The 26,263-nt window shown below is 35.6% G+C and overlaps 1 long non-coding RNA gene across 1 annotated transcript in view; it reads left to right on the plus strand.

The window, feature by feature from the left end:
• The first annotated feature begins 1,965 nt into the window (after positions 1–1,965).
• Positions 1,966–26,263, plus strand: part of LOC136792630 (uncharacterized) — a 492,301-nt gene continuing 468,003 nt past the window's right edge. The window contains exon 1 of the long non-coding RNA XR_010836693.1: positions 1,966–2,041. This is a non-coding gene — a long non-coding RNA (uncharacterized lncRNA). The remainder of the gene's footprint in view (positions 2,042–26,263) is intronic.

The raw sequence follows: 26,263 nt of genomic DNA on the forward strand, positions 1-26,263 counted from the left end.
CTGACTCAACCACTGAATGATTATATGACTTTCTTTCCTTGTTTCCCAATTCATGAAAAAAAAAAAAAAATGACATTAGATTCTCTAATGTCCCTTCCTATTTTTAGCAATTCTGTGACCCTGTACCTGTTGTTCCTTCAACCATCAGGTATTTATTTAGTGCCTAGATTGTCACTGATCCCTTCAATGTGACTGGTCCTCTCCCTCCCTTTCCTTAAGCTGGAGAATAAAAACCAGCCACAGGCTCCCAACTGTTCCCGCAATTGTCCCACATATGCTACACTCTTAGTCAACTGACTTTGGGTTCATCTCTCTGATGTTACCTTTCTAGCGCATCTCTTGTCTCTTGGATGCCATGTCTGCTGTGGTTTCACTTTAGGCTGGCAGCCTATTCGCGCTTCCCCTGGCTGATGGCATTGTGGTTCACCAAACATGCTCGGCTTTGCAAGCGACTTGGGTTTTGTGTCTCTAACAATTCTTAGCCAGGCCATATTTTTCTTTAGCTCTGGTGTCACTAAATAATTGCCCCTGGACTTTTGAGAGGGGAGGAAGCTTCAAATACTATGCCAGACACTGAGATAGATGCAGAAACAAACATATACCTCAGAAGTCTCCCTTGCTATTAACTGGGGGTGAAAAGAGAAAAGCTCAATGACGTCCAGTCACCATAAAGAAGATCAGTGACCACGAGGTGGGGACACTGTACACTGTGAAATATGAAATGCCTCCCTTCATAGAGAGTCTCCTGAGTACTGGCTTTCGCGTACATAATATACTCTTGGGAGACAGAGACAGCCTTCGTTGCTGTTGTTAAGCAGTTGCATTGCCCTGCACTATCCACATATAAACTTATATATAAATAAATGTTTATGTTTTTATATAGGTACTTGTTTATTCATATGTGAATTTAGTATATTTATTCAGACATTTAAATAAATATCTGATAAGTGTTTTGTGAAAAGAGAGGGAAAGAGGCAAATTATAGGAAAAAAGAAAGGAATCTGAGTTTAGCATCAATTTAAGACAACTAATGGGTGGAAAATTACCTTTAGACATGAAAACTTGTACCAGAAAATGGCAAATATATGTTCTCTAATTCTACACTATAAGAAGATGAATGATATGGCCTATTTGAAACAGGTTATATTGAAAAATTACTCTGGAAATTCAAATGAAATTGTTGCACTGGGCAGTTGTTATATTGCTATTCTTACTAGCAGATATATATCATACAGAAATTACATGTTCACTGGGTAAAATATATAGTTTTATAAGAAGTAGTTTAAATTACCTCTTCAACAACATTCAAAACTTCTCAGTGCTGGAAATATACCATATACATCTTTAATATCCCTCTACAATGCTTAGTATAGTGTTGGAGTATCCATATTACCAAAGTTAAATATGGTCTTCAAAAACTTGTTTCGAGATATCCTCCATGCTTGTTTAGCCCATATATTTTCATATGCAATTATTATTTATTCTATTAGAGAATTATTTAAAAACTAAAAGAATGATTTTGAAAATGATTTAATAACATTTTGGGGGATTCCACAGCAGTTAAATACTTTTGTTCCCTTTCATGACATCATGGTTATAGTGTGATTATATTAAATGCCATCAGTCATAAATCCTACAGTCAGATCTACAGGTAAAAAAACTTGAATCTGACAGGTGAATGTAGGTATATGTGAAATAAAATGTTTTAATGTCAAGGATTATTTTTTAAAATCTATTTCATATTCCTTTGTGTTAAAATAGTATCTAATTAAGTATTTTTTAAAAAGCTACTTAGTACCATTAATTTGTCTATGTTTTGTTAAAAATATAAAGATGCCAGAAGCTATAGCAACCTGTATTTAATAAAATATTGCTCATTATTTTGCTAAAATGTTAAGCCATGTGTGCACACCCATATGTTTGTACTACAATGGTAAGATGGACTGACCCTATTTTTTCTACAGGAAATTCTTCTCCATCAAAACTTGCCTCAACTTCTGCCTGCAGTGATTGACTGGCCCAACAAAGAATCTTCTTCCAGGTAAGACGTGGAGCCTGCTTTGGGATAATATCCGAAAGTTGGCATTGCTTTGCTTTATTTTTCCGCCAAGGTCAGGGATTAAATTGATGTCAAAACCAAGCAGAATTATGCAGGACAGCTAATCTAAGGAGCCATTCTACCTCAAAGGGTCAGCACATTAGAAAGTTTACACAGTTGAAAGGGTGGTGTGTGGATGTGGCCTGGCTTCTTGTTTTAAGATTTGCTTTTACTCACAGTTGAATATGTTTATGCCTTTTCTAGTTGCACTACAGAATTCTTATACACTGGGTAGCCGTTATCCAGGCTGAGGTCTTACTGGGATGGGGTAATAGAAGGTGATAGGAAGTGGGGTTTGGTTTTGGTGATTGGCAGGTCTCAGTGTTCCTTCTTTGCAAATATAATCATAAGTGATCTGGTTTGTAACTAGCTCTGATGCCTCGAGTTTACATTCCTGAATGCTGTATTTTGTTCTCCATTCACTTCTGTGAGTGAGTAGTAAGCGGAGCACAGGTGTGTTGTGGGGTTTTTATTTGTTCAGAGAGAAAGTGGTTCGATGGAATCTAGGCTGGACTGAGAGAAAAGCTGGGAACTGAATGTAGAAGGAGTGGCACTGAGAATTGCACTTGATTTGAAGGCTCTTGAGAACTTGCAATCTGACTCTGCGGGAACAGATAAAAAGTGAAGGTTTGAGGCTATTTCTTTAGAGAGTCTGTAGATGGAAAGAGATGAAAAGACAAAATCACTGCTGGTAAATTTGTACTTGGACTTTGCTTGCTGAAGTGTGCTCAGAGATTAAATTGAAATTTTTACTTGTTATTCTTCATGTAAGGGATTCTACTGGTTCTTATTTCTGTCATTGATCATAAATGTGAACAAATGTATTGATATTGGTAACTTCCTTCATGATATTAAACTAGCATGGCCAGCGAAGTTCACAGAGTAAACCCTCCTGGTAAATGATAAAATAAAAAAATAGGAAATGAATCTTGTCTTTTCATTTAAATGAACTTTTCAGTTAAAGCAACTGGTTTTTTTTTTCTTCATGTTCTAAGTATACCTATAAAATTTTAATCAGACCTGAGACATACTGGTTGTTGTTAACTAACTAGGCGAGTAAAGATTTAAATATTTATATATATATATCGCAGATAGATTTTTTATACTTCAGATATATTTTAAAGTACATCTTAGATTTTAAAAAAATATATACACGTGACAAGGACAGATGGATGCCTCTGAACTAATAGGTTCAACAACTAACTTTAGAATTTGCTATCTTATTTGGTTTAGGTAGATATTTGTAATGTATTTTTATGTGTTCAGATGAGGCTACTGTAATATCAAAAGTTTTGAATTGCATTTTTTTTGAGTAGCAATGATGGAGAAACTAAAATGTCTACATGAACACATAGCTGATTTGTAACTATTAATTATCATGGACTTTTTAGCTCGTTAGAGAGAGTTAGCTGGAGAGAAGAAAGTTTTTCCTTTATAACAATTGAACCAGTGATGGGGGGATGGGAGACTATGTTTCAGTAACAGTATAAAGCTATCAGTCAACTTTGCTAAGTTAGATGATGGATAAAAATAGTTGTAAAGAAGAGTTTGTAAAGTTGATTTACCTTGATTGGCAAAATGTTTTAAGTTATTTGGCTTCAGGTCAAAATTATGGACACTATAATTCCTCTCGTTGAAAAACAAAACAGAAACATAATAAAGTGAGTTTATTATTTCATGGTTGCCTTCCATAAATAAGAAACTGAGCTATATTTACACCATTAAATATGTATTCAAATGGAATGAAAATTAGATATTGATGTTCATTCCTGTGCTTAAAGCATTTAGTGATCTGTATGTAATTTTTTTTCCATATGAATGCATAAGTAACTCTTTTATTGCTCTTTTTAAAATCAGACTTTAGTGTATTGAGTAATGAGACGATTTAAGATTTGTGTTGATATTTATAGTAGGGTCATGTGTTTAAAGAAATGCATTATTTTTTAAAGTGTTGGATAGTTGTTTTTCTCATGTTGTGATTTAATAGCACTGTTATTTCAATAAATAGTCAATTACTGATGATACTGATGGTACGTCTGTGAAAGGTTAAAAAATGAGTTCTAAATTTGAAATGTCTCTCCAGTGAGGTAACAGTTTTAAAAAATTCTGCAATAAGAGGTTATTCCACAGAATCAGGTTATAGTGGCAAAAAATGTTGAAATGTATATTTGTGTATTTGTGCGTGTGTGTGTGTGAAGGCCGTTTTTTTTTTAATATGTTATGTCAGTTCATAACACAGGCGCCATAGTCTCTTGTTACATGGGTATATGGGCAATACCTGCTATAATAATATGTTCAGAAATCTATTACTACAAAATGAGCAAATCCGAAGACAGTTCATTTCTATTAAAAGTTTTTATAGTATCTTCTTCATCTGAAATAAGAATATGTGCTCCTAATGCCATCTGGATTGAAAAATGTCAGAAAAGGAGTTACATGACCATTATTTTCAAAGACTTGACATAGCTTTTGTTGTAATGTAAGTCTTCTAAGTTATAAATATCGCTATTATTATTTTACCAGGAAGAAATAATTTTCAAAATATTACACGAATATTTTTTAGAGTTCCATGTTGATCACCCTGTTCTCCCATGACTGTGCTTCAACTGCTAAAATAGAAAATGAGGGTTTTTTTCTTCTGTTTGTGTTTTGAACTTGCCTATTGGATTGTTAGTACTCAGGAGTGCAGGTAGAAATTTAGTGAAAACAGTTAACCTGAAATCTCAAACAGTTTCATACTTCATATCATTTAATACAAAGTATGTACCAAGAACTACAAGGGTGAGTGATCCTTGTCAAGTTGTTTACAACTATAACAAGAGGGTTTGAAAAACAAATGGCCGTAACATCGGACGAATGAGTTAAGTTTTAGAAAGAGCGTATGAATCGTAAACCATATATAGGCAGAATCACCCATGAACATCCCTGAGAAAAATGCCACTGTCGATCTCCAGACAATTGTCCAGTGTTGGATGACATAGCTATTTCTCTGGCTGAATCATGCCCAGGTTGGCGAGCTTCTATACTATGATATGCATTATAGAAATAAAATAATTCAGTAAAAAGCAGATACTTGCTCTCCCTCTCATATTCCAGTTGGGCTCACTAATTGACCTAATTAAATAATTATCTCTCTATCTCCCTGTTTCTCTGCTTTTCATTTTTGTTTTTATTTGTTTGTCTCTGTATGTGTCTGTTTTGCTGACTTCCCGGGTACCAATATTTGAATACTTAATGCGTGGTTCATGCAGTGAGACTGCAGACAAATTACTGTTCAGGAGATGGCTTGAAGTGAGCATAGTATGTTCTACAACATTATATGGACTTCCAAAGAACAACGGGTAACCTCCAGTTAGGGAGGGAGTAGGAAAAGCCAGCATGGCAAGATGGTATTGAGATTCGCTTCTTAGACATGGGTAGGATTTTAAGTGGTCAGGTGAGGAAGGATATAACATTTCTGGTGAAGGGAATCACCCAAAGACACAGAGTAGAAAAGAGTAGGACATATCTCTGGTATAACATAAACTTGGAAAGACATTTGAAAGCATATTAAAGGTGCATTTTAATGCTGGGATAGAAACCACACTAAAGTAAAACTCAGTGGAAAGAGAAAAAAAATTGTTCTTTTAAAAACTGGTCTGATATAAACAGAGCCCTGCTTCAAAAAGAATAATCTCAAAGCCGTTTATGGAATTTAGAGCTATAGAAATAAAGATAATGTAATGAATATGGTAACAGGAGAGATAAAGATGATCAAAGATGACTGAATTTTTTGAGCTTATCTTACACAGGGAATCATTGTGCTATTTAAAGAATTAGGAGAGTCAGGAGCCTTTCAATGCCCTAAATCAGAAAAATGGTCACTATTTTTGCTTATAGTGTTTTTTCCCTTTGATTTTATTTTTCCATTTAATTCTTAGTCCATCTCAGTTCTTTTGGACTGTGATATATGATCTAATTAGATTTGTATTTCCTTTAGGTAATTTTCCCTCTAACGTTGTTGAAAAGTTAACCTCTTTTCTATTTGTTGGATTCATGTAGCTTTATTATATATTGTACATTGACTGTGATATATATTATAGTTAGATAGTATTTATTAATACACATAATATCTAGTATTATACATGCTATTTAATACCATAGTCAATCTATGTATGTATGTATGTACCTATCTATCTAAATAATTTATCCCTAAACATGATTGTATCTTTTTTTTTTTTTTTTTACAATTCCTCTCTGTTATATTTGTCTTACTTTTAAATAAAACATTTTATTTTATTAATTTTTTTCTCTACTGAAAATCTTTCAGGCTACAATATGAAATGGTACTTGTATTATTATTGCCATCATCTCCCCCATATTATTTTTTTTTATTAAAAAATATAAATTTATTTATTTATTTTGGGCTGTGTTGGGTCTTCGTTTCTGTGCGAGGGCTTTCTCTAGTTGTGGCAAGCGGGGGCCACTCTTCATCGCGGTGCACGGGCCTCTCATTGTCATGGCCTCTCCTGTTGCGGAGCACAGGCTCCAGACGCGCAGGTTCAGCAGTTGTGGCTCACGGGCCCAGTTGCTCCGTGGCATGTGGGATCTTCCCAGACCAGGGCTCATACCCGTGTCCCCTGCATTGGCAGGCCGATTCTCAACCATTGTGCCGCCACCAGGGAAGCCCTCCCCCATATTATTAAGTTCAAATATTTTCTTCGAAAGTAGAGATGCTTGTGAAGAAAGTAAGGGGGTTGGGATAAGAAGCGTAGAGAAACCCATATATTCAAGGAAAAGTTAGAAAGGGTGAAATATTTAAGGAGGTAAATTCAACACCAGATATAAGTTTAGCCTTGAACGAGTGCCCAAGCTGTCATCCATACAATTATTTTTATAAGTATAAAAATAGGAAACAGTATGAAAGTGCAGTTGGTTTGGGGAAACTGCATATGTTACTCAACATGGTGTAATATTTTTGAAAGACTATACAAGTTCCATGTATGGGGGTAGAGAGACACCATCAGTTTGGGATGGTGTTGGATATCATGTTGGAACAGCAGAAGGTATTGGGCATCTTCAAAGCTCTGAAAAAAATTAAGAGAGGTGGGAGATAATTCTGTAATAAAGCTGAGATCCATGTCAACTCTGAGTTGTATAGATCTGAATGAAAAAATTAGGTCTAGGACTGGCGGCGTCCATGAGATAAAAGCCCCAGGCAAGTCTACATAATTTGGAAATCACCAGTGAAACAGTGATCCATTCACTTTTTCTCACCATCAGAATCACTCAGGCAAATGCTATGGATTGAATGAACTCTTGTATGCCCCCCAAATTCACATGTTGGAATCTAATCACCAATATGAAGATATTTGTAGGTGGGGCCTTTGGGAGATAATTAGATCTTGACGGTGGAGCCCTCATAATGGGATAAATGTTTGTTGGTTAAGCCAGCAGTCCATAGTATTTGTTATAGCAGCCTGAACTAAGACGAGCCACTCTCTATTTGTTGAGTCATCTCATCCTTTTAATTTCTTTATTTTAGGTTACTAAGTGTCATGTACATTTTTAACATACTTTTAACTTGCCACTTTCTTATTTGCCTTATATGTTTGCTACGTTGTAGAAGAAAAGTGTATTTTGTTACCACTGGTATCAATATTGTTAAGTACTGCAAATGAGTATGCCACCAACAAAATTTTTAAGTGTGGAATAACTAACTGGCATTTTAAGAAATGTATTTATTTATTTATTTTTGGCTGCTTTTGGTCTTCGTTGCTGCGCGCTGGCTTTCTCTAGCTGCGGTGAGCTGGGGCTACTCTTCATTGCGGTGTGCGGGCTTCTCATTGCAGTGGCTTCTCTTGTTGCAGAGCACAGACTATAGGCGTGTGGGCTTCAGTAGCAGTGGCACGCGGGCTCAGTAGTTGTGGCTCATGGGCCCTAGAGCACAGGCTCAGTAGTTGTGGCGTATGGGCTCAGTTGCTCTGCAGCATGTGAGATCTTCCCCTACCAGGGCTCGAACCCGTGTCCCCTGAATTGGCAGGCGGTTTCTTAACCACTGTGCCACCAGGGAAGTCCCATAACTGGCATTTTAAATAACTTACATTTTGCAAAGCATTTTGATGGAATATGATATAGAAGTTTAAGTGTTTCGATGTTATTTGAGGATTTTTGTTGGGATTTAAGGTAAGCTGGGAATGTGTTATTATTTTTCCCACTTGAAGTAATGAAATATAGGCCTCTGTTATCCCCAAATCTACTAACACATTTCTGTAAATGTTTTATACTCAGATAATGAAAGGTTTTTATGCTGCTACTATTACTACAGCTAATACAACTGCTAGTACTAGTACAACTATTACTACTCCTCTGCTACTACTCCTCTTACTCCTATTCCTTTTCTTATTACTTATATTACTAGAAAAACTATTACTACACTACTAGAAGCAGGTAAAGTCTCCTCTGGAGACAATTAGAAATTAACAGTGGCTGGTACCGAGGTAAAATATATATATTTATATATGTTGGTTACATTTGCATATATAATTGAAGAAATAAATTTTGTTTTTATTTCCTAACTGGATGCACAACTTTTTTTAAAAATTATACTGCCTATTCAAGAAGGTTAATGCATAGCAAAGTTTACTTGAGCAAATGTAAAACCACCTGACTTGTATTTACCCCCAAATATGCCCCCTCTTTTTGCAGGATATTGATACATCAAAATGGGGACATAATACAAAAGTTTAGCAACTTTAGTTCCCTAAATACTTTCATAAAGGATATGTGAGTCCTAATGAAATACTTGTAGTTACTGAAAAAGAATCTTTATTTGTGTCTCTTTATCTACTTTTTCCCACTTTCTTTAGCAACATCTTTTAACTGTATTGAAAATAAGTATGTGCTTGTGTGAGCAAGAGAGGGAAAAACTAAGTCATTTTTCCTGTGGTAAATGAGTAATGTAGCATCTACTTTCTTACAGTGTTTTGGCCTTTGCCCTTGTTTTTAGGCCAAGGTGAAGGAAGGGCAGCAGACTTTTGGGTCTCTAGTTGTTACACATCATTCTTAGCCCAGCAATATAGAGATAATGAGGAGAAGAGGAAAAACTCATGTGGTTAGGGGTCTTAGGTGGGTGGTAGTAACCCTCTCTATTCCTTTATTCTGCTCCAACCAGGGGCAGGCAGCTTGACATTCTCTTTTCTAATGTATGAATATTTTTTAAAAGATCTATGTTTTATTTAATCTATAAAGATTATGCCTTTTCTTTTAAATACAAGAATAAAAGCAATAAAGACGTTTTATTCATTTACTTTTTAAAATAAATGTGTAAAATGTGTGACTATAATATACCTTACTGAGACGAATGGTTTGTAAAGAGAAGGACAAAGGCAGTTTTCAAAGATAACTTTTTTTCTGGATAAAATGTTCCTGAAGGCTGTGTATATTCTGTCACATGAATGCAGAAACATTAGTCCCTACTGAGATGTATAAAGTTAGTAGTAACCTCTAAATTACCTGCAAACTCTCAAATGCTACTAAAGCTGCTATATTTTTATCTTAAAAATGCAAGCCTCTCTGTAATGGGTTTTCTCTGTCTAACCATTGCCTATCAAGAATTGTGTTTGTTTTCTGAAAGGGTGAGCATGCCTGCAAAGAATAGATTATTACTTTGCCTCGTGAAAATCAATTAAGAATTTTGTCTAAAGCTTTATCAAACACAGCAGAATTTATATACCCTGGAGAGTGTATACATATCAGGGTTGGTCCTGGGGCATCATTTGCATATGCGTCCCGTACTATCTGGGCATGAAATGTAACAGAACTGGGGGCTATGGCCAAGTGCCCTAGGTTCCCTAGCGCAGGCTTTATGAAGAAGGCATATGGTTTCCATATGGCAGAAACGTGCCCACGCCCTCCTGAGAAGCACAGGTTTTCACTGTAAGCTTAGGAACAGTTAGTGGACCTCTGCTGTATCTCAGGATAGAGCAGAAAGCTTATGAGCAGCGCTTAGGAGTATAGGGTATTACACAGGTCAGTGGCTTTGCCCTATAATGACCTTCTAGAAGAAAATACTTTCTGGTCTCTGAATATCCCGTGCCTTTCTTAATAATACACAGTTTTGTAAATGCTGGCTTCTCTGTTTAGGATGCATTTTAAACCCCTCTTCACCTGGCATTTTCAGAACTTGACTTGGAGATCACCTCTTGTTGGGAAGTCTACATAGTTTATCTTTTATTTTACAAATTTTACTTTTTATAGAAGACAATATTGTCCAAAAGGCACAGAATTTGAGGTCATACAAAATGGATCTAGAGCTGCCTTTTCAGCTGCATCTCCCCCCTACTTACCACCTAAAGTGACATACTCTTTCTCCATTACTCAGAGCAGGTTAGCCTCACTGTTCTCCATGTCCTGTGTGGTCCTGTTTGCTTGATCTATTCTTCCTGGGTACACAGTTCTTGATCTAGAATAATGCTTATAATAATGGTCACTAGAACTTGTAGATCTCAGAGAATTCTTTTGAGAAACTAGAGTTGCTATCTGAAAGATCCTTTGCAATATAAAATTAGACTCAGATGCCATTTGAAGGATGTTTTGATCTCTTCTTGATTCAGAAAATTAGCTAAAAATAGTTGGTACAAAGTTGTAAATATGCATTTATATATGTTAGATACACTTGCATACATAAGTTAAGAAATAAATTAGTAGATTCTGTTGTTCTTTCAATCATCTTGATGACACTCCTAATTCTAGTTAAGAATTTGGCTCTTCATATGCAAATAACACAGTACCAGATCTCCATTCTCTTCATATATATATAAAAAAGAAAAATGACTTTAACCTAAGAGAAAACCAAAGTTGAAAGGAAAGTATCTTAGTCAAACTGGTTTATTTCTTGATGTCATTGAAAATAAGTTATTTGACTAAAATAAAACTTATTTATAAAATATAATCTGTTTTTTGATATGTGGCCTATTTGTCATATATGACCTACGGGCTAAAGTTGTAACTTTTCCTCCTATTTTATTTTGTTTTTGTAGTGTTATTTTAAATATTTTCCTTTAACCTAGATGTGAGAAAGGGGAGTCATAGCCAGGCATTTAGGATAAATTTATGAAGCAAACAGATGTGCCCCTGCGCACACAGAGCTTGGAAACTAGTGGAATACATAAAGGAGTAGACAAATATATCAAGCATAAATTACTCTGGGATTCAAGAAGAGTGAGATATGCCACTTTATTTTAGAATGTAAAAAATTCAGTCCCCAAATATTTAAGATTCTTTCTCTGTCTCTCTCACTAGATTGTACAAGAACTCTGAGGCCATTCATTACAGTTATGATTTGATTCCTGGTCTTTATTCCATGTTGATTCCACTGCTCCCTCTGTTAGAAATACTGAGACTGAATCCCTCACCTCCTGTTGGTACTAATGATACAGAGGAGATGGTCCTCTCTGCCGACCAGTCACTCTTCCGTTGCTATGAGCAAGGCTCTGACATGAGGCCAGGGTGGGCCACCGACTGTGCATAGGAGTGGGGTTCCCGTCTCTGCTACTGTGAAACCTATCTCCCTCTCCTCCCACTAACTCCTTTTCCACAGTTTAACCTCAGAGACCACTGGTTCTAATTTTTCTCCCTACTAGGAGGACTCTGTTGCATCTCTCATGACGGACCATCACTTTCACTCCACCTCCACCCCCTGCCAACAAATGCTGTGGTGAGATTGCCTTGAATGAGGTTACAGAAACACATGAAAAGACCTGCACACTACTCCTTGCAGCAGTAGTAAACTCCAGAATGCCAAGGGGCACACTATATTTTCACTCTTTTTGTTATTAAATCTGCTCCTGTACAGTAACAAAGCATAGGGTCATTTCTGCATTGCATTAATTGGCAATTAAAATAGGTCAAGATATCATGGAATTCACAGAAATCCAGTAACCACTAGGGGTTTCAGGGAACTTGGCTTTTTGGAAATGACATCTTTATTTGAGAATTGAAAGATGAGTAGCTGTTTTCAAGGTAGAGTAAGGAGTGAGTAGGAGACACATTTAATGACCTAATTCATAGAGTGAGGTAGAAAAGAAGTGAAATGAGAATACTAATCTGGCTTTGTCTACTTCATAGGTAGTTATAAGGCTTAAAACACTTAAAATCTGAAGAGTGATGAAGAGGTGTAAAATATTACCTATGAAATAGGATTGCATTTAATTTATTTATCTAGCATGCAGAAAGTCCTTTCTGAGAGCTAGGAGGGGAATCATACTACTGGAATTTGCAGACTCCCTGTGGCCGGCCGGAGTGGACATTTAGGTTCCCACTAAAACTTTGATGAGGAGAGTGTGATACGCTGTGTTTTTCCACTGCGTGTTTGGAGTAAGGAAGTTATTGCTACCAAGTTATTTTCCTAGACTGTCTTTTCCCAATCTTTTGGCAAAAGGACATAGTCTTTTCTTGGGCTGCTGGTTTACCAGTTACCTTCTTCTTCCACACCCAGCCCAGGATGTACAAGAGGCTAAAAATAACCTAGGAACTCACTGTCCTGTTGTTCCCTGGGTCTGGAGGTACCTAGCAAGTCTGGCTTCTCACCACCTTTTAGAGTTTTTTTATGTCACATGTAGGGTTTTTGGCTGTACCTGGTGGGAAGAAAATGGAAAAATGTGTGTACTCTATCTTGTGTGGACCCAAATATCCCTTTTAAGTTTTGCGTCTGCATTAATTAAAATATATCTTATTTGTTGCCATTTTATGATATCTCAATCTGAGTCCACTAAATTGTATTAAGCTCTACACTGGATATTGCATGGCTGACCAGTTGAGACTCAACTCTTTCTAGGGTGTTGTCCTTGTTATTTCTCAAGCCTGTACCTTCGTTCCCATTGCTGTAGGAGTTAAAGGGTTAGTTATGAGACTCAAAGCAACTGCAGGAAATGTGCACTTATCTTCTCCTGACATTTTCACTGTCAATCAGGAACTCTAGGGAAAAACCTCATGAGTGAAATGTATTTGATTTGCTTTATCATGCAATAATACCAGAGATAAAAAAAAAAAAAAAAAAAACTTAATCTGAGCAATGGTATGAAGTCACTGCTTTGAACTTTTAATGCGTGTTTCTTTCAGGCAGCATTTTCATGGATTATTCTCTAACGTTTACTGTTATAGATAAATGTCTTATGTGAATAAATAAAAAACCCGAATATATAGATATATTGGCTACTGTTGAATGAAACCACCCTAGCCACGTTTCCCTTCCATTTTGAAGATTGTACCCATAGGTTTTTATTGGTTTTAAAATTCTTCTTTATGAGTGTAGAGGTTAGTTCGTTTTTCTGCCTTCTTTTCCCACAGAAGAAATAAAATCATGTGTCTCTACATTAAATTTTTGTACTGTTCTCTGGTAAATTTCTTTCATAATTCAAGTGAAAAAAGGCTTCTCAGTTTATCATTTATAATGTCAAAATTTTTATAATTTCATCTGTTTTGAAATGTTTCTATGTATAGTTCCCTGTGGGTAATTTGAAGTACATATTCTGTGAGTAGAGAAAAACTGCTTTTCTTTTCTAAAGATGTCATTTAAAATAAAAAGATTCTTCTTTTTATTTTAATCAGATTGCTTTTTCACATCATCTACATCATTTTGGAACAAAGAATCACAAATGACAGGAACACTGTTTACTACCACGACATACAAGAATAAGAAAAGCACTGAATATGATTTTCCTGTCTAACTCTTTTATTTTCTTTCTGGGATTAAAAAAAAATAACCTTCCTTATAGAGTAAAAGTCACATTTTTGTGTTTGCCTCAGAAGACTTTAAAGATCCTTCTGCTTTTAATAAAATTTTCTAAGTATCATTTGTAACATTCATCTTAAAACAATTGAAGTAAATCAATGTTGATTTTAGCATTTAAATATTAACTTGGATTTATCTTTCAAGGTAAATAATATACTTTATGTAGTTACATAATATTGGGAGACATAAGGTCTTTACTTGCATTACTTAATTACTCGATTCTGAGATAAACCCATGAGGTTGAACTTAAGCTAAATGTTCGTTGCCTAAATGCAGTGGTTCTCAGTGAGGAGGTGGGGGCAATGCACATTAAGTAAATGTCCAGAGACATTTTTGATTATCACTACAAAAGGATGCTGTGGCATCTAGCGGGTAGTGACCAGGGATGCTGCTAAACGTCCTAGAGTACACAGGACACATCCCACAACAAAGAATTATCCGGTCCAAAATGTCAGTAATGCTGCTATTGAGAAACCATGGCTTCAAAGACAATTCCAGGGTCTGGTAATTTATGGATTGTTGGAACCTGAAAGAATAAATAACTGGTTCATGCCAAGAATTTTATTTTCTGTGTTAACGCATGCATGGTGTAAGACATTTCACCTTACAGAGGCCTTTAAACATTTTGGTAGCAGTTATTTCTCTCCAACGTACTCTCTGACTGTTTACTTTTCCTTGCTTTTGGACAAATACACCTTGTCAAAAAATTCTTCTGCAGTGACTCTTGATGAAATAGACAGAAATGCTGATAATCCTCTATTTGTGACTTTGCAAATTATTATGTATCCTTAATGTCTGGGGGGGAGATCAATTTAAGGTAAGATTTAGGTCATATTCATTTTACTCTTCACTGTGCCGGATGCAAGCCCTTACCTTTTCACACTGGCCTGGGTCTCTTGGTAATTTCCCCCCGGAACCTATGCCCCTCTGGAAAACCCATAGTCTATGGCGCTTGAGTTCACATGGGGAGCTCGCCTGGGGCACCCCTGTCTCTGCAGGCACTGCAGATTGCCTGATTGCTCCACACATCTCTGCCTCTACCCCAGGGCAGATTCTTGCCAATTTGCCCCAAAGAGACTCCCGATCTTCCTGCTGCTGAGATTGCTTCTTGCAAAGGGAGAATCATTGCAATTCCTGCCTCTGCATACTTGCTCTGAGGAAGATTCCCACTGTCAATGTTCCATGAATGTGTGATCTTCAGTCATCACCAGGAAACCTTAGGAAAATGTAGCCTTAGTAGCCTACTAAGAAATTATGTCTGGTTTAATTGACAAGACTGGGGGTTTGAAAGGCTCAGTACCCTGTCGTAGATTGAATACTATTTCCCTGGAGATTCCCATATCCAAATTCCTGGGACCATGTGAATGTTACCTTCTATGGCTAAAGAGACTCTGCATATTAAGAATCTTGAGATGGGGAGATTATGCTAGATTATCCTGGAAGGTCTGAGGTCATCACAAGAGTCTTTAGAAGGGTGGCGGGAGACCAGAGTTGGTATTAGGAGATAGTGTGAAGGAAGCAAGATGTTGGACTGAGGCCAGAGAGGGACCATGAGCCATGGAATGCAGGTGGCCTCTGGAAGGTGGAAAAACAAGGAAACAGAGGCTCTCCTAGAGCTTCCTGAAGAAACCAGCCCTGCACCCACCTTTTACCTAAGCCTAGTGACACTGCATTTGGACTTCCAAGATCTACAACTGTAAAATTAATTTGTGTTATTTTAAGCTGATGTGTGTGTGCTATCTTGTCACAGCAGTAGTAGGAAAGCACTACAAAAGCCCACTTGGGTCTCCCATAACCTGCATAACCTCATCCTTCAGAGGCTGAATCTCCCTGCCTCCCACCCAGGTTTGTCTCTTGTGAGACACTGGGCAACGGGAAAGCAGAGCTCACTGACCTTTCACCTTCCACCTGTGCCCCGGGGCCTGCTTCATGAAGAATGTATTCTTTGAATGTTTCACAGTAAATTCTAAATTCTACAAGGTTATGTATCTTGGGGCTAAACTTGACTAATTTCTTTTGGTGAGTATTTTTATATAGACACCTTTCTGTCTTCTCGATCCTTAAAAAAGAGTTGGACCAAGTACTCATGATTTTGAATTCCATATCTGCCATTGATCTTAGATGGCTAACAACATCATTGACCTTCAGTTTCATCAAAGGTCTTCTGAATATCTCTTCAACCTGGTGAAGCTTTAAGGATTGAATGAGAGACATGTAAAATCTCTGTCCAAATTTTCCTTTTCAGTGGGTAATAACTAGTCTAAGAGCCAAGGCATCGAGATAACTACTGTATTTCATACGACAAACCCTAGACATACTTAACTATCTAAATTTTGGGATCATAGAGAGCCAGAAGCCTCACTTTTTTTTGAAGCTACACGGTTTATGTTCCCACTGCTCCTGGCTGAGTAATGCAGCATGGCAGTGATGGATATGGATGAACTCCGGAGGAAAGCTGCCTGCGAAGTTCAGATCTCTCTTCTATTTATTCCTACCTCAAAAGGTGGCTGCAAAGATTCTGTGAATTTGTGCACTTAGATTTCCTGACTCATTGCTAGTAGTCAGTAAATAATAACCATCATCATTTCTATTGCTACACTAAGGGCATTTTTTTGTCAAGAGGAGAAAGAAAAAGACCAAAGACACTTAAAAGTGATTCCGTTGAGACAACTTGAAATGTTCAGTCAAAGACCTCTGCACTGGTGGGTGAGGTGGACATTTCAAGGATGTACATGTATAGAACTTAGAACTGTCAGTTTTGTTAAAGAGTCTTTAAAGTCTGGGGGACGGGAAAGTGTTGAAATGTAGAATTTTAAATTTTTACTGGTTCTACCAATGAGCATCATTATATCACGTGTTTCATGATGAATGTGCTTTATTCATAAAATCGTTCTACTCTATTTTTAGGCAACAGTTTTATCACCCCAATTTTTGCTTCTCAGGTCTTATTTAAACTTCTTATAGTGCTGTAACATTACTAATTGAATGCCGACCTCCATTGTTGAATAATGGTCTTTCCCGACTCTTTAGAAAGTTGGGCTCCCATTTAATATGCTCATGGCAGGACAGTCCCACTTATCGCAGTCAGGAGCTTGTGTTTATTTGTGTGATTATCACTGGTTTCCTCTCTGAACAGGAAGCTGTATCAGCACAGTGACTTTACGTATTTTCAATACTGATTTCCAGTGTCAAGCCCAAGACTTACACATGACAGATGGTAAATGAATGAAAAATAACATACCTTCTAGTCCACATTAATATTATTTTATATTTTCTCTGTGTTAACATATATGTGGTGATATAGTCAAATACTATTTTATCATAATTTCTCTTACCAGTCTAGAACTGATGCCACTTCATCCTATATTTTTCTTTGCACCTCAGAAGATCCTTTTCCTGTATGGTTTAGATTAGATTCTGCCATTAAGATATATTTACACAGAATTTAGGAGAAATAGAAGAAGGCATGATTTGAGTCAGCAGAGTCTGTGTTGCTCTAGGCAGCTAAGACAGCCATCAGAGCGCAATCTGACCTTTGCTCTTAAGCCTTCCAGTGGTCCTAGTAGGCTCCAGTTCTGGTACAAAATTCCGTTCTACAGGGAATATCCAGAATGGCTTCTGTTTTTCTGACATAATCCTAACTAACAATTAGTTTGGGGGATTTTCATTTTAATAAAGAAAGACATTGCATATCCACTATTTTATAAGGAATAGAAAGGCTTAAAATTCAGATTATTTTCTTGTCTAATATTTTCAGAACCACACACAGTGCTGTCCAAACTCTATAAGCAGTTTGGTTTGATTAAGGATCAATTATCCGTGTTTTACTTCCTTTTAGATATTGAGTTATTTGCTATATTACTACAGTAATTGTACTTTTCCTCTTTTTAAATTGATATTATATTTTATTAGTTTATTAAAACAATAATACACACAGTTTCAAAATTGAAAATAGTTTTTGTGGCAAAATGTGATATTAAGTGTTTTCTTCTATGGTAACTTTTTTTTTTCACTATTCTCACATTCAGATCCATTCAGGCAATATGATGGTTTAAAGATAAAAGACCTATGAGAAATTAGTCATTTTGTCCCAGAATATTAAGAGTTTTGTCTCTATCCTTTTGTCTGTGTTTGGTGGTATGAATCTTCTAGCCATTCAGATCTGAATAGTTAGTCCCTGAAGTCATTTTGCATGGATTCATTTACAGTCATCTAATATGAGAAATTTTAGTTTTTCTTTTAAATCTATCACTTGTGACTGCTCTTCCTGTTTGCTACAAATCTATCACAGACAATGCAGATAAGTTTCAAAAAGCTCCAGTCACTTATTCTGAAAGATGATTGATTTAGAAAGAAAAGAAAGGGAATGTTTTGTCCCTTCCTGAGTGTAACTTGTTCAAATCTAACAAAAGTCACTGCATTCCTTCCTTCTGAGTCTCGTGCCTGTGCTTTGTAACGTGGTCGTGCACTTACTTTTACAAGATGCATCTTCTCAAATGGAGATATCAGGAGGCTACCATGTTAAGTTGAGAGAGATGGCAGTTGTAAAGTCCTTTATGAACTGTATATGTGAGTGCAAAAAGGTGTCAATACATAATTGCACAAGGATTTTATTGATTCTAACTCTGATAAGTATCACGAGGGCAATTAGAGTACCATGACACTGGGTGTCAGTGAGCCCTAATTTGGTCTGTGAATCCAGGGAGGCTGCCCAGAGGAGTGAATTCTGAGCCGAGTACGTATAGCCAAGTGAGATTTGGGGAGAAAGAACATCCCACGCAAACGTAAAAGTCTGTGCAAAGAGGGTGGAGTTGAGGACAGCGCTTGTTCATCATGCTGTTCTGTGTTAGGCACTGTACAAAACAACGGGAAAAATACAAGAGGAAGAAAGACACTGTCCCCAAGCAAATCATATATGGTGGGATTATTTTAATAGGTAGATAGATAGAGGCTTTTAAGTTACTAAGGGTTTTGATATGTTTTATATCAAGCCATTTGCGCATAATCATCTGATGATGTATTCAGGGATTAGTATCCTCATTTTAGACATAAATGCACTGAGCTTTGACAGAGAGTGAGTGAGTTCCTGAAAAATCATGAGATGTGTAAGTTTTCATAAATACGTATTTGTAAGCTCAGACTGCAAGAAATGTATGCTTTTTGTGGTATACCACCCATAAAATTTACATGTACATATCAGTGTAAAACATGTGGATAGGAAACATTTAATCAACCTGGGAAGGAAGTCTTCTTTAGTCTCCCTGTCCTGTATTGTTTGGCATGAAGGTGAGAGGTATGCATAAAACATTAAATGCAAGGCAATTAATGATAGACTGAAAGTAACAAAAATTTGAAGTCATGGATGCTTTTTTTTTTAAGGCTGATAAATGGAGTTGTAGTATTTTAGCGCTCACTTGTACTTGATTGATTACCCAAAGCACAAAGCTGAGGTAGGAAAAAACAAACATCAGGTACAATAGGGTGAGAGTAAAGGCAATTATGGAGCACAGCTTCAGAAATGGACTACACTGGGATGTAGTCATCCATAATTATCTTAAATTGGAATACTAATAACGAAGCGATAAAAACCTGCCCTTGAAGGTAATATTTTAATAGTGTTTCAACTCTAGCACAGAACACATGCAAAAATTTTTTTGAACTTACAGCTTCATAAAAAGGTGATTTCTTCATTTTTCTTGTTCTTTAATGTTTTTAGATAGATAATAGTAGTACTTTAGATGCTGTAACAAACTTTTTCATCATCAAGATTCAGGTAATTTGGGATGAAGGAAATAAAATCTAATCTATTTCTCAATCCACCTGAAACATGGCAAATCATCTCAATATCTGTTTTCTAGAAATAAATTCAACTTATGCTTCAGGGTAAGAGGAGATGAGAATTCTATGCAAATGCATTTGCTAAAGGATGTGCTCTTACTTTCAGATAGGCTACCTACCAATGGCTTGAGCTATAGTAGGCATTGTGCTGTAACCCTTGAGAGTTAATCATTTAATTCTGAATTTCTTCTCTAATGTATTCTAGTAACTTTAAAACTCATACACACTTTTGGTCTGTCATACCAGGTGAAACATTTTCTTTTTATTGAAAACATTTAGGAAGCCTAAAGAAAAGCAGATTATTTCAGTTTCACATTATTTAGTGATGTGTGTGTGTGTGTGTGTGTGTGTGTGTGTGTGTGTGTGTGTGTGTGTAAAAGAGATTGAAGTTAAATAATAAAGTACTATGAAAAACTTGGAAAGGATTTGTCCCACTTCATCATTCACCTTCCAGAAAAAAAACCCTGAAATTACTCCTACATATACTATTCACTTATTTTGTGATATTAGGAAGTCATTCATTCTAAGTATTTTTTTTCTACGTATGTAAAATCAGATTAATCATGCATACCCTGACTTCATAGAACTTTTGTAATAACTGCACATACATGTGAATGTGTTTTGTGAGATGTTCTCCCCCTTGCTTGTGCATTCTCATATCTCAGTTTAAATCCCACCTCCCCTCTTTGTCCTTTTGCACCTCTATCATCATCATGAGAAGAGCTTCTCCCAGGTGGCTGCAGCTTCAATGACAAGCAAAAGAAGACCTCAAACTAAATTTAACAGGCAACACATAATAAGATTAAGTATATATGCATTTATCACATATACATTCAGTAATATGAAGGTTTAGTGCTAGAAAAATTATAACTCTGCAGAACAGGGAATTCATTGCTCAAATCCTAAAATAATTCCCAGGCTCAAGTACCTGAGCTAGCAGAAGGCACACTGTTAACGTGGTACATCTCAACACCCGATGCCACCATCATCTCTTGCCTTGTCTTTTCAACACACACACACACACACACGCACACTCACACACATACGAACACCCACACCCCTGTGTATAACTGAAATGTCCTCTAAACTTAAACCCAAATATTTCAATCTTACCATACTCCAATATTCTCTACACAGAGAAAAACATAAAATGTGTGTTATGTTAATATTGCTGCTGTTTTTTTCTCTATGGACAGGTGGCAAGATAGTAGTTAGGCTTACATGAGGAAGCTAGGAAACAGTTCCCTTTCCTGGATGCCGTTTGACCCAAATATGGAGACACTTCATGATGATCCACTCACTACTCACAATTAATAACAGATAGGAAACGGTGAGGGGAGCAGGGGCACTTGTTAACACAACCCAGTTACTTGAACAGAGAACTTTTAGAAACTCTTATAATTTTTTTTAAAATAGGAAGTAAACACATATAGGTATGTCACCAGAGGTAATGTAAAGAATAAAGATGTCAAAAGGGTATTATATTTAGAATACGTCATTTGTAGTGGTTTTGCATATTATTTGACTATTTTATTTTTTATTTGGTAATGAAATGTCATCAGATTATTTGATTAAATTGCATATTATCTGAATATTTTATTACTTATTTTCCTGTTGATTAATCTGAAGTGGAGACATGCTATTTATTTTAAAATTTGATATTGGTTGTATTAACTTTGATAAACTTTCTTATAGTCTTAAAAATTTTTTAGGTGATTCTCTTGAGTTTTTTATGGGGATGAGTAATTTTTCTGCAAATAATGGGATTATTTAAGTTTTTCCTTTTGAGTATTATTTCCCCAGATCTTACCATATTAGGAAAGATCTCCAGGTCTATATTGAATAGTTACAGTGATTAAAATAGGTATTTTAACTTACACCCAAATTAAAGAGAATGTATCTAATGTTTAAAAAATTATTAACAAGATTTATCAAGTTTAGGACATACCCCCATTTCTAATTTTCTGAGTTTTAATAGGAATGGGCAACATAAATTTAACATTTGCATCTACTGTGATAATCGTTTTTCTCCTCTAGTTTGCTAATATGGCCATTACATTTACAGATTCTTCTTGTTGAGCAGTCCTTTCAATCTTTTGAGAAATCCTTCTAGTTCATGATGAATTACATATTTTTAATGCACTGCTGGTTCCACTCATAAAATAAAATAATTATAAGCCTGAGATACTTTAATTCCACCTTAATTAAATTATATTTGAACTATAGGTCTCAAGTTAAAAAGACTGAAAGAAAGTTTGCAATCATGGGTGCTTTTAAGAATGTTAAGCTCTTGGTTAGTTTTTACCTTGGGTTTCAAAATGTAAAGGAGGCTATTATGTGCAGTTGAAACCATTGAATGTAAATTAATTCTACACTTATTCTTAATCTTGGGATCCTAAACATGAATTTTTATTTTTGTGTATTTACAAGGTTATGCACAGTACAGTAATATTTAGAAGCATAATACTTATCGTCCAAATTCTTGGTCTATGCCATTGGGACTATTAAATTGGTGTAGGAAAGGCTTACTGAACATAATTTTTGGTTTGCTTACATAAATATTTAACAGGTAAAATTAGTTCAATGAATTAATTGTATAAATATATAAATGGATCCCAAAGAATACATATATGTTATAATATATTACATATATTACTACATTATTAGAACATAAAATACTAAAATCTTACATAATATATAAATATATTCTATATATAATACAATATTGTTATATTATTTCAGATTACTATTTAAGATAAAAAGATTTCATTATTATTGATAATTAATAGCTGTACAATATAAATATATTAATGTAATTAATAAATATAAATTTAATAAATAAAATTGCTACATAATTAATTTTTAATAATAATGGAATATGTTCTATTATTATTCACTTTTATCAAATTCCTTATTTTATTTTTCATATCCTCACTTGTTATTATATTATTATAAACATCCTTTTTTGACAAATGATATAATATCCTTCTTTATTACTTCGGAGAGAGTTACTATGCTTCTTTTAAATTCTTATTCTGCTGTTCCATTAATTCTGATTTATCTTTGTTTGTATTAAACTGTAAATAGTTAGATTTAGATTTATTTGGAGGTTTCTTTCTTTTTTTTTGGAATGCTTATCCTTAGACACCTACTTGTTTCTTTGAGGTTACTTGTTGCCATGTCTGGTCTTGGTGTATTGTTGGGAGATGGGAGAGAGAATTAGCCCCAGGATTCCAAACCCTGGTTTGTACAGCGTCTGGTCAGTTCAAGTTAATGGCGAAATCTTCTTCATAATGGAAAACCACCACTGCCACACCTTAGGCTAGACCATGGGATGTGTTGGGCCTCCACGAGGTGACACTTCCAGGATGGAGCCTTCATTTCCCCCAGCCCTGCACTGCCCTGTGCAGTTGATTCTCCCCGGACTGTAACACCCTAGTCCTTGGTTGTGACAGGGAAGTGGGGAAAAAACCCCTGCTTTAGGCTGGGCTGCTGTACCAATTCCAGGCACATCTGATGACACCTAGATCTTACCCTTCTGAGCCTGACCAGTGCTGCCCTTGTGCTTCTTTGCAATCCTGACAGTGCAGGGAGTGACGTGCCAGGGTAAAGTGAGGAAGAAAAAGTTTACAAGTCAAAATCAACAATGCAACCTGTCTCTTCAGAGGGACCCCAGCCTCATTCCATTTGGATATGATTTGTATCCATCTCTCAAACACCAGATACTAGTGTCTTCTTTCTCCCAGGATGTTCTCTGAGAATTTACTAGACTTTGTATGACACTCCAAAGCTGCGTTAGGGAGAGGACCCAGGAGCCCATTCTAATGTCCCGCCTTCTCCGTGAGGATAAACTCAGGTTTACACACGTGAGAGATGATTGACAACAATGTCTTCCCGGGTGGGATCTGCCCTAAGGTTTCAGGAGTGAAAACTTACAGAATAATTATTTATTTTTCTACTAGAATAGCCATCAATTAAAAGATGATTACTTGTTGAGGAGGAGAGGTAGAGAAACCCTACTTAGATCATGCAGCAAATGAACTTCAGAGCTGCTCTTTAAGAAAATATAATTGTATTACATTTTCCCCAGAAACAGAAGAGGCAAATTACAGTAATTCATGTATATAAAAAGTCTAATCAAATAAAAATCATGATCTATCATAGAGGAGGAGAAAGGGAAACTATAGTAACAGTGGTTGGGGAGAAAAGGCTTTGTATTCACCTCTGAGCATGTGAGCTCCTAGGAAAAACAAACAAAACAAAACAAACAAACAAAAAAACAACACGTGGAGCTCTTTCACTGTCATAAAATAAAATGCCCTCCATTTATTACAGCAAATGTTTTTCTTACTCCAAAAAAATCTGATCATATATATATATATACCACATATGAATAATATATATAAATTTTATAAATGATAATGGACAAAAATATAGGATATTATATAAAAATTTTAAAAGAAATTAATGCAAAATGTGAAGACAAAGGTGTAAAGCAAGTCTTTATGGATGCTCTAAAATTAAGTTTTAACATCTAAAGGATAATTCTGTATAACGAGCATTTCTTGCACAAGTAGTGGAAAATGAGGTGGGTGACACACTGAGTTATGATGGAAAGAGCATCATTTTCTGAAGCAAATTGCTCTGAGAACTTGTCGCCAGGCATATAGGTCTTGGACAAGATAACTTATTTTATCATACATTAGTTTCTTATCTGTAAAATAGGGATAATAACACATACCTCCCAGCATTGTAGTTTGATTAAAAGAGATAATTTATTAAGTACCAGGCAAAATGTTTATTCAAAAATCCCCTAATCCCTATATGGTGTAAATATAAACAGTAAATTAAAATTGATCTTTATTATTAGCAAGATTAAAGGAACAGAAAGATGCACATTAAAATTATTTTCATACATAATATACAAAAATGCTACGAAACTATTTTAGTATTTCACCACATTTTATCAGTATAGACATGCAGTTGAAATAGAGCATGTTTTTTTCTTTTCCTTGAATTACTGCTAACTTATATAGTGTATGTATTTTTTAGTAATTAAGTCCCTTTGTGAAATGTTTTTCATCATTATTAGGCTAAATCTAACTTAGGCCTTCTGGCTCAACATTTTTACTCTTACCAACTATACTAATAAGCACTTTACTGATTTTTCATCCAGGGGCCTGACAGTCAAATCTTTCTTTCATCAGTTCCTTCATTTACCTACCACATGGCACCATCTCCTGAAACACTGTGACACTGAAAACATAGAAATGATTACTACATTATGAAAAAGTTCATAATTAGTAGGCTCCATTCTCATGCTTATGTTGATCTTAAGCCAAAGAAAAAGAAGCTTATGCTTTTACTTTTAAATTGTATTCACCTTGCTTCATCTGCTGAATGTGAAACATTGTATTAAATAATATATTTTTTTCTTTTCAACTCCTTGTAAAATAATTGCTAATTTGAAACAGTGGCAAGTACAGTAACATCAAGTTAGAGAAAAGAAGAAAAAATTTAATCGTATCTCACATCTCACTACAAGCTTTCTACCTTAAAGCTTATATAACAGAGTTCCTTCAAATGACAGTCTCAGGTCTTTGCCTGATCTCTTGCTCTGCTATCTCTGTTCATTCACTCACAAAATTCTCTATCTAAGGAATAGATAGACTCTAAGAATAGACTGATGAATTGATACAATTCATAACACCAGCTAAATAAAATGCCACACGTGCACATTGATTTGTGGTGCAGAAGTTCTGTCCTTCAAACTGGCCTTTGGCTTTCTTCCTGTTAGATGCAGAGGTTTTGACTTTTAGACATAAACACTATAAATAATCTTAGTAATGATACTGAAGGCTGACAGAGAACACAACATTTTTGTCAGAAGGAATAGCCATGTACTCATCCGTGAACTGGGCCCTCCAGAGAAACAAGTCATAAATAATAGTCATGAGAACAACAAAACACTGCAGAGGATTCTGCACTTACTGAATTCTGATGTGATACTGTACTTCACAATGTAAATGTCCTAAATGTCTAACTTTAAGATATGAGTAACATCTTCTTACAAAAAGTCATGAAAATATCCCATGACCAGTATTTTATATATATTTTTGGCATTAACGTTAAACACAGGTCACTACCATCAAAATGCCAATTTGGGGGGCCATGACCACCAACGTGATACCTCTCATCCTTGGGGGTAAATGTTATGAGGTATATGTGTTTGCATGTGTGGGTGGGGAGTAGCAGGTGGGTAGGAAGAAAAATGCATCTTGAAATATTAAGAAAATTGTGTCTTACATATGGACACACTATCTATAAAAGACTTAGGTTACTGGTGTGTTGAATAATTAGAGGAGTTTCTTTCAGTCATAATCCATGAATATGTGTGCTTGTAACTATATAAACCCACTATTGTCAATAGAAAAATTATAAAATAAATGATCACTAGCTCCAAAAGAGAAGATAAAATTATTAAAGGTGCTTATTTATAATCAAAAGAGAAGCTTTCTAAGCGAAATTCTGCTGCTAAGTTGTTTCCAGAAATA

Source organism: Kogia breviceps, chromosome 15, assembly GCF_026419965.1.
Source record: "Kogia breviceps isolate mKogBre1 chromosome 15, mKogBre1 haplotype 1, whole genome shotgun sequence".
Lineage (NCBI taxonomy): Eukaryota > Metazoa > Chordata > Mammalia > Artiodactyla > Physeteridae > Kogia > Kogia breviceps.